Source organism: Marmota flaviventris, chromosome 4 (genome assembly GCF_047511675.1).
Source record: "Marmota flaviventris isolate mMarFla1 chromosome 4, mMarFla1.hap1, whole genome shotgun sequence".
Classification (NCBI taxonomy): Eukaryota; Metazoa; Chordata; class Mammalia; order Rodentia; family Sciuridae; genus Marmota; species Marmota flaviventris.
In genome coordinates, this window is record NC_092501.1 from 64,657,342 (window position 1) to 64,674,997 (window position 17,656).

Genomic DNA, 17,656 nt, shown 5'->3' on the forward strand with positions numbered 1-17,656 from the left:
AAACTCAATGGAGAATACTACCAGCAGAGTAGAACACTTAGAAGATAGAACATCAGACAATGAAGACAAAGTATTTCAACTGGAAAAGAACATAGACAGCTCAGCAAGACTGTTAAGAAACCATGAGCAGAACATCCAAGAAATATGGGATAACATTAAGAGACCAAACTTAAGAGTCATTGGGATACAGGAAGGTACAGAGCTCCAAACCAAAGGAATGAGAAGTCTATTCAATGAAATAATACAAGAAAACTTCCCAGACTTGAAGAATGAGACAGAATCCCAAATCCTAGAAGCCTACAGGATGCCGAATGTGCAAAATCATAAGAGATCCACACCTAGACACATTATAATGAAGATGCCCAACATACAGAATAAGGAGAGAATTTTAAAAGCTACAAGAGAAAGGAAGCAGATTACATTTAGGGGTAAGCCAATCAGGATAACAGCTGATCTTTCAACACAGACTCTGAAAGCTAGAAGATCCTGGAATAACATATTTCAAACACTGAAAGAAAATGGGTTCCAACCAAGAATTGTGTATCCAGCGAAATTAAGCTTCAGGATGGAGGATGAAATTAAAACCTTCCACGATAAACAAAAGTTTAAAGAATTCGCAGCTAGAAAACCATCTCTTCAAAACATCCTCGCCAAAGCATTACAGGAAGAGGAAATGGAAAATAACAATGAAAACCAACAGTGGGAGGTAGGACAGTAAAGGGGGGGGAATAATCAAAGAGGAAAACAAACCATGTTTAGTAACAGAAATAAACAAATATGGCTGGAAGAACAACCCATATCTCAATAATAACCCTAAATGTTAATGGCTTAAACTCACCAATTAAGAGACACAGGCTAGTAGAATGGATCACAAAACAAGACCCAACAATATGCTGCCTACAGGAGACGCATTTGATAGGAAAAGACATACATAGGCTGAAGGTGAAAGGTTGGGAAAAATCATATCACTCATATGGACTTCGGAAACAAGCAGGAGTGTCCATACTCATATCAAATAAAATAGATTTCAAGCCAAAGTTAATCAAAAGAGATAAAGAGGGACACTACATACTGCTTAAGGGAACCATACACCAACAAGACATAACAATCATAAATATTTATGCCCCAAACAATGGTGCAGCTATGTTTGTCAAACAAACTCTTCTCAAGTTCAAGAGTCTAATAGACCACCATACCATAATCATGGGAGACTTCAACACACCTCTCTCGCCACTGGACAGATCTTCCAAACAAAAGTTGAATAAGGAAACTATAGAACTCAATAACACTATTAATAACCTAGACCTAATTGACATATATAGAATATACCACCCAACATCAAGCAGTTACACTTTTTTCTCAGCAGCACATGGATCCTTCTCAAAAATAGATCATATATTATGTCACAGGGCAACTCTTAGACAATATAAAGGAGTAGAGATAATACCATGCATCTTATCTGATCATAATGGAATGAAACTGAAAATCAACGATAAAAGAAGGAAGGAAAAAGCATACATCACTTGGAGAATGAACAATAGGTTACTGAATGATCAATGGGTTATAGAAGACATCAAGAAGGAAATTAAAAAATTCTTAGAGATAAATGAAAACACAGACACAACATATCGGAATCTATGGGACACATTGAAAGCAGTTCTAAGAGGAAAATTCATTGCTTGGAGTTCATTCCTTAAAAAAAGAAAAAACCAACAAATAAATGATCTCATACTTCATCTCAAAATCCTTGAAAAAGAAGAGCAAAACAACAGCAAAAGAAGTAGAAGGCAAGAAATAATTAAAATCAGAGCTGAAATTAATGAAATCGAAACAAAAGAAACAATTGAAAAAATTGACAAAACTAAAAGTTGGTTCTTTGAAAAAATAAACAAAATCGACAGACCCTTAGCGATGCTAGCGAAGAGAAGAAGAGAGAGAACTCAAATTACTAGCATACGGGATGAAAAAGGCAATATCACAACAGACACTTCAGAAATACAGAAGATAATCAAAAACTATTTTGAATCCTTATACTCCAACAAATTAGAAGATAGTGAAGGCATAGATAAATTTCTTAAGTCATATGATCTGCCCAGATTGAGTCAGGAGGATACAGAAAACCTAAACAGACCAATATCAATTGAGGAAATAGAAGAAACCATAAAAAGACTACCAACTAAGAAAAGCCCAGGTCCAGATGGGTATACAGCAGAATTTTACAAAACCTTTAAAGAAGAACTAATACCAATACTTTTCAAGCTACTTCAGGAAATAGAAAAGGAGGGAGAACTTCCAAATTCATTCTATGAGGCCAACATCACCCTGATACCTAAACCAGACAAAGACACTTCAAAGAAAGAAAACTACAGACCAATATCTCTAATGAACCTAGATGCAAAAATCCTCAATAAAATTCTGGCAAATCGGATACAAAAACATATCAAAAAATTGTACACCATGATCAAGTAGGATTCATCCCTGGGATGCAAGGCTGGTTCAATATTCGGAAATCAATAAATGTTATTCACCACATCAATAGACTTAAAAATAAGAACCATATGATCATCTCGATAGATGCGGAAAAAGCATTTGACAAAGTACAGCATCCCTTTATGTTCAAAACTCTAGAAAAACTAGGGATAACAGGAACATACCTCAATATTGTAAAAGCAATCTATGCTAAGCCTCAGGCTAGCATCATTCTGAATGGAGAAAAACTGAAGGCATTCCCTCTAAAATCTGGAACTAGACAGGGATGCCCTCTCTCTCCACTTCTGTTCAACATAGTTCTCGAAACACTGGCCAGAGCAATTAGACAGACGAAAGAAATTAAAGGCATAAAAATAGGAAAAGAAGAACTTAAATTATCACTATTTGCAGATGATATGATTCTATACCTAGCAGACCCAAAAGGCTCTACAAAGAAACTATTAGAGCTAATAAATGAATTCAGCAAAGTGGCAGGATATAAAATCAACACGCATAAATCAAAGGCATTCCTGTATATCAGCGACAAATCCTCTGAAATGGAAATGAGGACAACCACTCCATTCAAAATATCTTCAAAAAAAAATAAAATACTTGGGAATCAACCTAACAAAAGAGGTGAAAGACTTATACAATGAAAACTACAGAACCCTAAAGAGAGAAATAGAAGAAGATCTTAGAAGATGGAAAAATATACCCTGTTCATGGATAGGCAGAACTAACATCATCAAAATGGCGATATTACCAAAAGTTCTCTATAGGTTTAATGCAATGCCAATCAAAATCCCAACGGCATTTCTTGTGGAAATAGAGAAAGCAATCATGAAATTCATATGGAAAAATAAAAGACCCAGAATAGCAAAAACAATGCTAAGCAGGAAGTGTGAATCAGGCGGTATAGCGATACCAGACTTCAAACTATACTACAGAGCAATAGTAACAAAAACAGCATGGTACTGGTACCAAAACAGGCGGGTGGACCAATGGTACAGAATAGAGGACACAGAAACCAATCCACAAAACTACAACTATCTTATATTTGATAAAGGGGCTAAAAGCATGCAATGGAGGAAGGATAGCATCTTCAACAAATGGTGCTGGGAAAACTGGAAATCCATATGCAACAAAATGAAACTGAATCCCTTTCTCTCGCCATGCACAAAAGTGAATTCAAAATGGATCAAGGAGCTTGATATCAAATCAGAGACGCGCCGTCTGATAGAAGAAAAAGTTGGCTACGATCTACAGTCGGTGGGGTCGGGCTCCAAATTCCTCAATAGGACACCCATAGCACAAAAGTTAATAACTAGAATCAACAAATGGGACTTACTCAAACTAAAAAGTTTTTTCTCAGCAAAAGAAACAATAAGAGAGGTAAATAGGGAGCCTACACCCTGGGAACAAATCTTTACTCCTCACACTTCAGATAGAGCCCTAATATCCAGAGTATACAAAGAACTCAAAAAATTAGACAATAAGAAAACAAACAACCCAATCAACAAATGGGCCAAGGACCTGAACAGACACTTCTCAGAGGAGGACATACAGTCAATCAACAAGTACATGAAAAAATGCTCATCATCTCTAGCTGTCAGAGAAATGCAAATCAAAACCACCCTAAGATACCATCTCACTCCAGTAAGATTGGCAGCCATTATGAAGTCAAACAACAACAAGTGCTGGCGAGGATGTGGGGAAAAGGGTACACTTGTACATTGCTGGTGGGACTGCAGATTGGTGCAGCCAATTTGGAAAGCAGTATGGAGATTTCTTGGAAAGCTGGAAATGGAGCCACCATTTGACCCAGCTATTCCCCTTCTTGGTCTATTCCCTAAAGACCTAAAAAGAGCATGCTACAGGGACACTGCTACATCGATGTTCATAGCAGCACAGTTCACAATAGCAAGACTGTGGAACCAACCTAGATGCCCTTCAATAGACGAATGGATAAAAAAAATGTGGCATTTATACACAATGGAGTATTACTCTGCATTAAAAAATGACAAAATCATAGAATTTACAGGGAAATGGATGGCATTAGAGCAGATTATGCTAAGTGAAGCTAGCCAATCCCTAAAAAACAAATGCCAAATGTCTTCTTTGATATAAGGAGAGTAACTAAGAACAGTGTAGGGACGAAGAGCAGGAGAAGAAGATTAACATTTAACAGGGATGAGAGGTGGGAGGGAAAGGGAGAGAGAAGGAAAATTGCATGGTAATGGAAGGAGACCCTCAGGGTTATACAGTGGAGGAGGTAGAGAGAGAGGAGGGGAGGGGAGGGGAGAGGTGGGGAGGGGGGAGGGTGGAGGATGGGAAAGGCAGTGGAGCACAACAGACACTAGTATGGCAATTTGTAAATCAATGGATGTGTAACTGATGTGATTCTGCAATCTGTGTATGGGGTGAAGGTGGGAGTTCATAACCCACTTGAATCAAAGTGTGGAATACGATATGTCAAGAAATTTGTAATGTTTTGAACAACCCACAATAAAAAATTAAAAAAATAAAATAAAAAAATAAAAAATATCTACAAACCCCCCCCAAAAAAAATAAGAACAGTACTGTGAGAAGATTTGAAAGAAAATTAAAATCGTTAACTTGCTGCTAGTTTCCCAATTAAGAATTTTAAAAAGCCTCCCAACTGCTGATTTCTTTATTTGACTTCATTAGAAAATCACATATGGGTTGATTCATAATTACTCTTAAATAGCAAGCACTTGTTTGTTATTGTTACCAAACCGAAAAGTAGTACAACTGTCCGATATGTCAATTTTGAAATGCGTTGAAGCAAACTGTTACTCTGTTACTGTAATTAATGTGTTAATTACATTGAACTTTTCACAAAAAAAAAAAAAGATAATATGAACAGTGAAAAGAGAGGCAAAGTTTTCTTCACCCTACCTGATATTTGAATAACTATACCTACGGTACATCTATTATACATTTGGCATATAACTCATTAAACTTTCTCTATACATTCACATAGATTTGTCTCCATTAGATAGATATTTTTGCTAAATATTTTATTTTAACAAGAAAATTATATTATTTGTATTATTCTGTAATGTTTTTATTAATGTCTTAAAATATTTGATTTCAAAGTATTGTATATTCTTCATTATGTATTACCCATAGTTTTCCAAAATTTCTTCCATTTGGAATAATTGGAATATAGATTAATTCTATCTATTCAATTTGGAATAATTTTCAAGTATTACAATTGGCTTATTTATAAAACAAACAGTCACACATGTCTATTAGATCATTATTAATAAAGAGTTGTTTCATGGTTTTTAATTTGTAATTTTCATAAAATAAACCTTGTTAATAATATGTTGTTATATGTTTAAAGAGGGATATAAAGCATAGAGGAACTTTATCAAAACTATTACCAATGATTATTTCATGGGAGAATTGTAGGACTTTTTATTTCTATATTATGTATTCCTCTAATATGTTATGTGCATATATTAACCATTGATTCTGCAATCATAAAATTTATAACTAAGAGACATTTTTGCCTTTAAAATAACACAGCTTTTGAAGGTTCTGCACTTTTAAAATCAATCTTTCAGAGTCCAGAACTCATTTTCCCTCATTCTTCCTATAATTTTCAAACCTACCTAAGAATAGGTTTTAATATTTGGGATTCAGACCTTTTTCATAATAATAAACTACTCTAGAATATTATTCATCCTTCTTTCATAATGTTTGGCAATGACATTGTTACCTAGTTTTTAGCTATACCTTTCTCATCCTCCAACAGCTTCATCTGGCCATGTCAAACATTCTGTTCATGTAAGGTAGATTAAATGTAAAGAAAAGAAAGTAAAATCAATATATCTTTGTTGTCTTCTTAGACATTGAATCCTGTCTTGGACTTCTTTATCACCACAACTGGGAATAGTAACCATTCAAGTGACTCTTTATGTTAAGGAAAAGAGGCTCCTTGGAAGCCGAGGACTTGATTTTCTTGGTTGAGTCCCTGAGTGACATTGTGGAGCAGAACTGCTTATCTACACTAAACTTCCCAACTACGAAGGCATTACTATAAATTCTATGTTTCTAAAGCATCTTTAAGAACACCTGAGTTAATGCATCGATTTATTGTTACTGAAACAGAGCTTACAAAGGTGGACATAGGAATATGCACTTTTTGATACACGTATAAGTTGGTTTTTATGGTTGGATTAAAAAGTATGCTGAAGTTTCTATGTTAATTTGCCCAGTACTCAATAAATGCATATCTGAATTCACAGTCAAGGGTAGCTTATTTCCTAACCGTTATAATATTGTCAATTCTAAGGTAAGAAAAAAATTGGTAGTACACAATGTTAAATTCTGTTTTCTTTTTCTTTTGATATGCACGTTTTTCTCTGTAGGGTAGGCTTCACCTCCAATTTTATGCATACAGACATTGAGTCTTATCAGGATGATGAATGGCCTAAGTCTGTGAGAGGAGGTATTAAACCATGTTCTGATTCCATGTGCAATCTTTCCATTTTCCATGCTGACTTTCTAGCAGCAGAAAATTGGAAAATGGGGATTCCAGATTTAGATACTGAACAGCAACAAGAAGTTATATCTGAGAGCAAGGAATTGTCAAATACAAGGAAAAACAGACAAGATATTCAAACCACAGTAAAGTAGAAGTAAGAGCTTCTGAGAACATTATATATAGTATATCCAAAATGACCCTAAATCATCAAGGATAATTACAATTAACAACTCTTTAAGAATGCTGGTAATGTGAGTCCAAGTAAGAAACATTGAGAAAAGTTAAAATGAGGCTAAAACATAGAAATGTTCAGCACCAAGGGCCTGGACAGCTCCTCACTCAGTGCAGTTTGCTGAAAGTAGAATGCTACTGAATTTACTGCCCCAGAAGTCCTGAAATTCTTTAGTTATGAGATAGTTCTGTTTTAAAATTACACTTTGAAATTCGAGATTGAAGCAATTTTCCTTTAAATTTTCTCCATGTCATCAGACTTCCAACATGAACACCACATTCATTCCCAAATTTTACTTTTCCTTTTATAAAGAATTTCAGTACAACTCTGAGTTCAGGGTTTAAAACTATATCCATAGACTTGAGAAATACTGATCTATTGCATATGGTGTTTAAATTTTATTTTTCAGTTTCACAGAAATTCTTGAAAATATTTTTAAAGAGTTAAACTATTAAGTCAAATATCTATAGTAATTCAGATGTTGGTGTGATGTACCTTCAAAGCAAATTTCATTAGTATTCATTTAAATGTAGAGATGCAAATGCTAAAAGCTTGGAGAAAAAGTATTCTGCCAAAATTGTGACACAACAAGAGCATTTTTTTTTTTTTACTAACAATCATTTTTCTAGGCCAGAAGTTGAATTTCATTAGTCACATATGCTTTCTATTTTGTTCAGAAAGAAGACAGACAGGAAGAATATAAATAGAAACCACTTTTTTCCCTTTAGTTATTTATCTAATTAGAGTAATCTCATTGAGAAATTGCAAAGATTGAAAGGTCAGTTTTCTTATTTCCTCTTACAATAATATGAGGTCCTTAGAATTATTTGTTTTTGATCTGGCTAGAATGAAAGATTTTAAGAAATGTAGTATAAATATTTCCTGAGGAAAGAAAACATCGTTAGTTCCCAAATTCCAGCTTCTTTGAATTTTCCTCTTCAGGATGTGATGAATTCATTATTGGTAAATATATATATAGTCATATTCATATATGAGATAATTCTGTGATTTGACATTATTTTCCTCTTCAGGATGTGATGAATTCATTATTGGTAAATATATATATATATATATATATATATATATATATATATATATATATATATATATATAGTCATATTCATATATGAGATAGTTCTGTGATTTGACATGTTTTGTTATTCTAAATTGAAGTAATTTTCTTTACACTTTATTGATGAGTTTCATAACTTGGACATTGTTATATTGTACCATTATAAGCATTGATGTTGCTGTATCACTATATAATGCTGATTTAGGTTCTTTTGTATAAACACTGAGGAATGGGATATCTGGGTCATATGGTGGTTTCATTCCTAGTTTTTGAGGAATCTCCACACTGCTTTTCAGAGTGATTGTACTAATTTGTAGTCCCACCAACAGTGTACAGATATACCTTTCCTCCCACATCCTCACTAGTGTTTATTATTATTTATATTCTTTCTTTCTGAGTGAGATTAAATCTCAATGTAGTTGTAATTTGCATTTCCCTGATTGCCAGGAATGTTGGACAATTTTCCATATACTTGTTGATCATTTGTATTTCTTCTTTTGAAAAGTATCTGCTTAGTTCTTTTGTCCATTTATTGATTTTTTTTGGTGTTAACTTTTTGATATATTCGTATACTCTCAACATTAATCCCCTTTTGGAGAAGCAGATTGCACAATAGGCAAAATTATGTTAGTACATATATGAATATACCACAATGAATTTCACCTTTAAGTATATTTATGGAGCAATAATTAAAAGTTTTTTTGAAAAAAACCTATAAAATAAATTTTAAAAAAGTACAATAGAGGAAGGAGAATGCAGGGGAGGAAAAGGGAAAGTATTGGGTACTGAAATGAAGGAAATTACATTTACACAATTTACACAAATTAGATTTGTGTGTGTGTGTGTGTGTGTATATATATATATATATATATATATATATATCAAATTAATCTCAATATTATGTATAATTATAATAAAATAATAAAAACATAAAAATATACCATTATAAGATTCATATGTGTGCCCAGAACTATTAACATAGCAAATAAATACAAGATATAATAGCCAAGATATGCATCATTATTTACTATTTGCATTTTTAAAAAGTGAGGCTTTCAAAATTATGACACTTTCATGTAGGAATAACTGGGTACAAGACTCAAAGATATGTTTATTGGCTTTAGTTATGTAATTTTACTATAAATAATGTCTTAATTAAGTGTTAGAAAGCACTTTATTGTTAATTTTATTACCCTCTTTCTTGGACATTGTCATTCCTGCAGTTTGTATCCTGAGATCTATTGCCTTAGGGGTTCATAAAATTGCTTAGATGAGTAAAATGGTAGTTTTTCAAATATTACAAGGATGATTTGATACTTTTTTCTAGGCTTACAATATTTGTTCAACATGTGCCCAGTCAACCAATACATAATATTAGCAGGAGTCATTCTCATTTATGATTCCTTATGCTTAAATTCTCATTTATGATTCCTTATGCTTAGACTTTCAGGGAGGGGCAAGAAATCTGGGAAAGTTAGTAGCAGCTAAAATTCTTCTTTCTTGAATTAATTTTTCTTAGTTGTCTTTCTATATAACTGGAAATTCCAACTTATTAATATCTTATGACTAAGGAATGAAAAATCCTTGTTAAATACTATTTTCTGGAAGAGACAACGTTTACTATAATTTTGTCAAATAAAAAACAAAGAGGATTAAAATGGCTTTCAAGAGTTGGCACAGGATTGACATCATAAGTAGGGTTGTCTCAAGCTTGTATTGCTGATTCTTAGCAGGTGGCTTACAGGTCTGTGAATACAGGGGCGAGGGAGTGGAAATATGCAAGATAATGCCTTTATAGCACAAGTTAAAGTAAGCTTGTGAGACAAATATTTAAAGAGCTAAAACATTAAATATATAAGATACCCTGGATATACAGAATTTTCTTTTAGAAGCAATAATACTCTGGGGATAGATTAGAGAATGCAGGTTTGGAAACTGTATACAATTAAATTTCAAGCTTTCATTGAAATAAAGTTCTAAGACTAGTGTACAGTATTAGACACAGAGACTCGATTTGCACATGGATGAAAGTTTCTGATTTACTAGTAATGGTCTTATTCATGATTGAGATGTTGTATTCACTTTGTAAAAATTCATAAGTCTTTTATGTGTGATTTGAATATTTTTCTGCATGTGCGTTATTGCTTCAATAAACATTTTCAGGTAAGATAGAAAAAATTAAATTCTTACAAGTATACTTGCTTTCCCTTCCTCCTTAATTCTTTATTTTCTACCTATGTTTTCAAACATTATTAGATACACTCACAATGTGTTAGAAGGAGAATAAATTGTTTTTTTTAATCATTGGTGATATATTTTTTAGATTTAAAATATTGGTGTGTATATTGAAACTCTATTAGGTTTCATGAGACAGAAGTCAGAGCATGAGTGCTACTTTTGCTTTTGCCATTACATTCCTCTGAGCATCCGGTTCCTTGTTTCTTAAATGAGAAGGGTAAGGTTGTCCTGAAACATGGTTTTGTTATGAGTCTCAAATGAGATACTATAGTTAAGAATACCTTATCAACCATAAAACTAAACAACTATAAAGTGCATTTGTGTCTTAGTCATACATACCAAAGATAAAACTGTAAGTGCCTCTTAGTTTTTAAAAATGCATATTTTGATTAAATGAATATTAAAAAATCTTATTGCCATTGCCTTCTGTTATAAAAAAATCCAAAGACTACTTTTCTGTGGATTCAATAATGTAAATGACCTAGTTCTTCCTAACTTGGCACTCTGTGCACTCCTCCTTTGTGATTCTGTAAAGCTGGAAGATTAAGTTGACTGGTAACAAACAGAGACCCTGTCTCTTTTCTGCTTTGTTGCTCTCTGTATGGTTACGACTTCTTGGAAATGTATTAAGTACATGCAGAAAAGAGCTGTGAGGCATTTAAATAAATTGATGCTTCGTTCAACTTTGCCAAAGAGCCTGAATATTTATTTTTTCTTGCCAACAATATCACATTAATGTCTTATGCTGCTTTATCATTCTATTCAAACTTCATTATCAATGCAAAAGAGGGATGTTAATTCCTCTCTTCTTTTTGCTATTTGGTAGATATGTTTTTCTGAAATATAATATATTCCTTACTCAGGAATTTTATTCTAAGTAATCATGAAAATATGCACAGGAGGATATAACAAGCACAAAATCAAGGCATTTTGTAAAATGTTTTGAGAAGGCTAAAATAAGCAAGTTTTGTGCAGTGGAACTAAATTTAATTGATTTTCAGCTACAAATTACTCTCCCTGTCTCTTTCCCGATTTCTACATTTTCTCTCTCAATTTCTTTCCCTAAATTTTGCATGGACTTTTTTTTCTTTCTCTTTTTATTAGAACAGCTATTAGAAAAAGCTATACCATATCCTTTTTTCTTCTCTTGCCTTATAAATTGGCTATTTTATTACAACTAAGCTGTCGGATGAAGAGCTGTAGTGTTGACATGCAGAATGGGGCTTTGTATTATGTCCAGTCAACAGTATTAAGATAATGCAGTGTTGGAAACCCTGAACAAGAATAATAAGAAAAAATAATCTGGAAGAATTTCATAATCTAGCTTAACTGGATGAAAGAAATTTTGCCTTGTAATCCAGAAAATAATTTTAATTGAGCAATAGATAAAGGCAAGTTTTAAAAAGTTTGTCATATTCTATTTGGTTGATCAGGAAATTTCTTTTGTTGTGCAAAGACAGTAGTGCAAAAATGAACTATTCTGAAGATAGAAATCATTCATTTAAAAGGTAACTACTTCCACCGAGTAGGCAGTCAGCCATAAAGGTAATGATAATGATGAATGTCAGTAGCTCAACTATAATAACAGCCTGGTTTTCTCAAAGTACCCAAGAATGTTACAGTGTGGTTACATGCAGACTATGCTTACAAGAAAACAGATATTGATTTTGTCTTCACTGATTCATTGAGTGGCATTGTTTAGAATAATTCAGGCTATCACTTCGGACTGATTTGAGCCCTCCAAGGATTGTGGAGAAAAACCCACAATGATTTGTAAAATAATAGATTCTACAGAACACAAGTTCTGGAATAGAGTATACATTCAATGTGTATTTGCTAAATGTATGGATGAAATAATATCATTTAAATCTGTGGAACATAATTTATGCTTATAATCCTTTAGTGATTAAAAATATAAAAATACCCAGGGTAATTATTAAAATTACTTATGAAACTATTAAAACATAAATAACAGAGATATAAAATTTTGACTCTATCCTTGTAAGTGTTAATTCAGTAAGTCTGGGCCCAGTGTATTTCCAATTACTAAACACGATGGGGGGGCTCATAGTTTAGAAAGATTTGGTTCGTTACAATATTTTCTTAGATATGATATTGTCATATGCTGGTTACATGTCCATCAGGAGCATATTTTAACATGGTCTTTATTGTTTAGTATTTAACTTTGTCCCTATTCCTTTGGTATATATCAGAGGGTTCATGAGCAGTGCATTGAAATTTCTGTCAGAGGATTCCCTTTGAAATGTGGGGGGAAGTGGTTGGCTTAACCTGATAAAGGAAATGAAAGAAGCCATATTTTCAAATGTACTTAATACATTTCCTATATAACAGGAACTGAACATGGGACATCTGTATTGAAAATGGGTTGAGAATTGAGTAGTATGAGACCTGAGAAAGAAACAAATCCCAAAATAGAAGATGTAGAGAATTATCATTATAGTGGTTAATACTGTTCTTAATACAGAAAATTAATAGGAATAATATAACTGCACCCATTCCAGAGATGAAAACATTAAATCCTAGAGCAGTCAAGAAGTTCTTTGCTGTTGTTTTTTATCCCCTAGATCACAGTTAGTATATGACAGTAATGGAATTCAGAGAGATGTTATTGATTCTCATTGCAACCCACTACCTCCTCTGCACTATGTTTTCCTTAATATAATGCATTTAAGTTTTCAAAATGCCATGCCAGAAGTGATCTAAAATTTAGAGCCATGATTTATGAAGGCATAATGAGAATTTAGAATATAACAAAAGCTCTGCTATGAGTAGTTTTTCAAAGTGCTAACAGTGTGACTCATATGACCATAAAATGAATATAAGTCAAAATTTTACTTGACTGATTAGTAAGAGTAAAGTTTATGACAAGAATATGTGAGGACCTGGGTAATTATGGAAATAAATAAAAGGAATGCTAGAATAAGATTGGTAGATTAGATTTAATATTGGTTTGTGCCCTATAAAGCAACATCACAATTTTTAGGGTTATCATTTTTTTATACCTGAACTGAAGTTACTCAAATGGAAATTATCAAAGTAAAAATGCTTAACAGAGTCTGGTAAATGATGTCTGTGTATGACATTGAAAGATTATAGTCCCCTACTCAATTTCCTTATTGCTACATATTAGATAATTTCTCATAACTTCAGACAAAAGAAGAAATAAAACATAATCCATCATCCAGAGATAACCTTTGTATTTCTTTCTTGTCTTTTTGCTATCCATATACTGCTGAATGGGTTCATTTCTCTTTACATAAATTGGAATCATATTGTATGTGCAATTTTATGTTCCATCCTTTTAACTCACTATACTCTAAACATTTCCTCATAGTTTAATGACTTAAGTGATGGTGTAATGGGAATTTGAAACCAAACCACTCAAGGAGGAAGATCAGAACTGATTGTCCTGTCTTGGAAAACAGGAAATGATATGCACAAATTCCTCTTGGAAAATAAGAAATAATGTACATAAATTGTAACTTCCTAGCTAATGACAGAGGCTGAAAATCCAAATAATTCTGGCTACTAACTTTAATTTCTTCCCACTATGCTATGTTGCTTAATTTAATCTCTTTTCTAATTATACTTGTCTTGGATATTTCAATTCAAAATGATCTCACTGATCTTAGTTTTTATAAATAATGGTGTTTTGCTTTTTCTAGTGAAAATTATCTTTGGGTATTATTATATATATTAAATTGAAGTCATTTTAACTTCACCATAGAGATTAGGGTGGGGTGATATAAAATATGTCATTTAAATAAGTACATTTATATTTTGTTTGGTCACTTAAATTGCATTTTTTTTCAATGTTGATGACTTTACATTTTGAGTGAAATGGGCTAATGTCTGAATGGAGATTTTAATAGCATTGATTTTAGGTTAGTTTTTTGATCATATTAGTATCCATAATTTTTATTAGTCTGTAAAACAAAACAGAAAGACTCATATTTGCTCCCATACTTACTATTAATTACATAATTATACACAATTAATAGATATTATCGAGAAATCAACTTTAATATTTTATAATAAAGTGGGACCATTTGCAATATTCAATTTGAGGCTACTGAGGAACTTAAATGTCATTTTAGATATTGTGCTCTAGTGATTTTATCCTCAGAGAAACCTACTGATCTCACTATGTTGAAGAATAATACTGTAAATGATACTGTAAATACTTAATACAAGGGAAATTTTGAGGAACTGGAATTAGCAAGCTCTTTATAAAGGAGGGGGTTAAGATAAAAGTGCAATTGAGTCATGAGCTTGCAGGAAAACCATTCCAGAATAATCAGTGCTCTTCAAAATGCAATGAGAAACAATGTGCTCAAATATAAATGGATTCCAAAGGGTAACTAGTAATTATTTTCTTAGGTCTAATGGACCTTTTGGCCAGCTTTCCTTCAAACTATCACCTCTGAATATGTTGTTAGGAATTTTGCACTATAAATCATATGGTTTATAATTTACTTGCTTATCAAAACTATGTAAAGCAACCAACAGCAATTAGTATAAAAGCGTTTGCTTCTCATAACAGCATGGTTTGGTTGAGCTGGCAGACAGCCCAAAGGAACATTGTAACAATTTGGTTTAGCAATTTCTCTCCTCTAAGCTCTTTTAGTTATATACATATTTAGATTATATATACATACACAGGCATACCAAAAATATATCCCTATCTTTCCATATTTTCTTTCTATATATGAATATATTATATTCATAGCTCTTGCCTAAAGAACACACACACATACACATACACACACACATATACATATATGTGTGTGTATGTGTGTGTACATGTGTGTATGTGTGTATAGGTTAATATATATACACACATATACACAAACATAATGTAGCCTTTATTTTCTTCCAAATTTATAGAGTGCTTTTTTTTTTTGGATTAGAAATGGGAAAGAAAAATTGGATGAAATGAAGGGAGTTTTGTCCAAACCCTCAATTACTGTTATTAAACAGTAATTATTCTTCCCTACTCCAAATATTTGGCTTAAACCACTCTCCAAAATTCTAATTAAACTGATAATCACTCATGAAAACAAAACAACATAGTTTATGCAAATTTAAAGAGACTGAAAGAACATAAGAGTCCTGTGGTTTTGCTGACTCATTTATGCTTTATCAGGTTCAGAAGACTTTTTGGCAGGGACAGGGAAACATAATAGTAGAAACGATTTATTGTCTTCATTGAGGAAATCTGGGCTTACACTATGCTGTCTCCAACTTTTAGAGTCAGAATATTTCCTGGAACATCAACATATGTTCCTAGTTCTTTCCTGAAGAGCATGAAATGATTGGTGGTCCTGAGTCCTCCCATGGCTAATGTAAGACTTCTAATTAATTCCTTCAGGATTAAGAAGGGAAGAGAGATACAAGAAAACCAGTACCAAGGAGGAAAATCACTTAACATAGCTCATGAGTATGTTATTATTGTGTGTCACTTCTCTTTGGAAGGATTATTGAATTCTTTAGGGACACAAACCTCCCTTTCAAGTTGGAATCTTGCATTACACAATTAAACAAATTCACAGGTGTCATATTTTCTGATGACTATCTTATAACTCCATGACCTTTCTCTCTGCCTCTGATATACCACAGATATTTTCTACTGGAATCCCCTCACCTCACTGTGACACAGACTTCTTTGATAAGATTCTGCTAAGTTATGGTTGGTTCAAGCAGAAATATTATGCATTTTTTCATGCTCATCCATTTGAAATGTAATACATTTTAGTCTCATGTCTGTCAGAGCATTCCAAATATCTTTTTTTAATGATAAAATTAGCGGCATTGAGTAGTCCTAGTCTATGTCTGACCTTGTACCTCTTTCTCCTTCTCTCTGTCTTATATAATTCTAATAAATCATCTATTTCTTTCTATGTTAGTCAGAATTCTTAAACTGACCTCCTTCCAGTGCCCAGAGAACTGTCTCTTATTCATCCAATCAAACATTAATCTAGATACTTTTGTGAAAAGATTTCACAGATATAATTAAAGTCCCAGTTTAGTTGGCCTTAAAGATGCATCCATTATCCTTGAGAGTTTGATCTAATTACTCAAGTTCTCTGAAAGTCAGAGATCAGAGACATGTGGCAAAGGGAGGATCAGAGAGATTCAAAATGTGAGGTTACCAACAGCCATTGTGGATTCAAAGATGGATCTCAAATAAGTGAATGTGAATGTGAGTTGAAATAAAATTTCCTGGCTGAAAGCCTGCAAAAATTATGACCTCAATTCTACAAATACAAGAAATTGAATTCTGCCAACAAGATCAACAAGATTAGAAGGAACAACTTCAATGACACTAGAAGCAAATTCTTCCTTCCTTCTGAAAGAAGGCAGCTTTGGGGCTAAGTTTGTGTCAGTGATAGAGCACTTGCCTAGCACATGTGAGGCACTGGGTTTACTCCTCAGCACCACATAAAAATAAATAAATAAAGTTTTTTTTTAAATTTTTTAAGGAAGGCAGTTTTGTTGATACCTTGATGTAGGAGAAGTGTGATCCTAAAAAGAGGACTTAGATGAACCTGTGTGGGCCTCTGACCTACACGATGTAGTCAGAATCAATGGATGTTTCTTTAAGATATAAGATATATACAAATCAAGCATATGAAGAGAGAGCCTACAGAATCGGAGAAAAATCTTTGCTAACTGCATCTCATATAGAGCATTAATATGATTAAAAAGATCTCAAAAAACTTTACATCAAAATAAACAAACAGAAAACAAATAACCCAATCAATAAATGGGCAAAGAAACTCAAGAGGCACTTCACAGAAGAAGAAATACAAATGGTAAACAAATATATGAAAAAAATGTTCAACATCTCTACCATTTAGATAAATGCAGATTAAAACTACACTGAGATTGCATCTCATTGTAGTCAGAATGGCAATTTTCAAGAATACAACTAACAATAAATGTTGATGAGGATGTGGGGAAAAAGGTACACTCATACATTGTTGGTGAGATTGCAAATTGGTGCAACCACTATGGAAAGCAGTATGGAGGTTCCTCAGAAAACTTGGAATGGAACCACCATTTGACCCAGTTATCCCACTCCTTGGTATAAACCCAAAGGATTTAA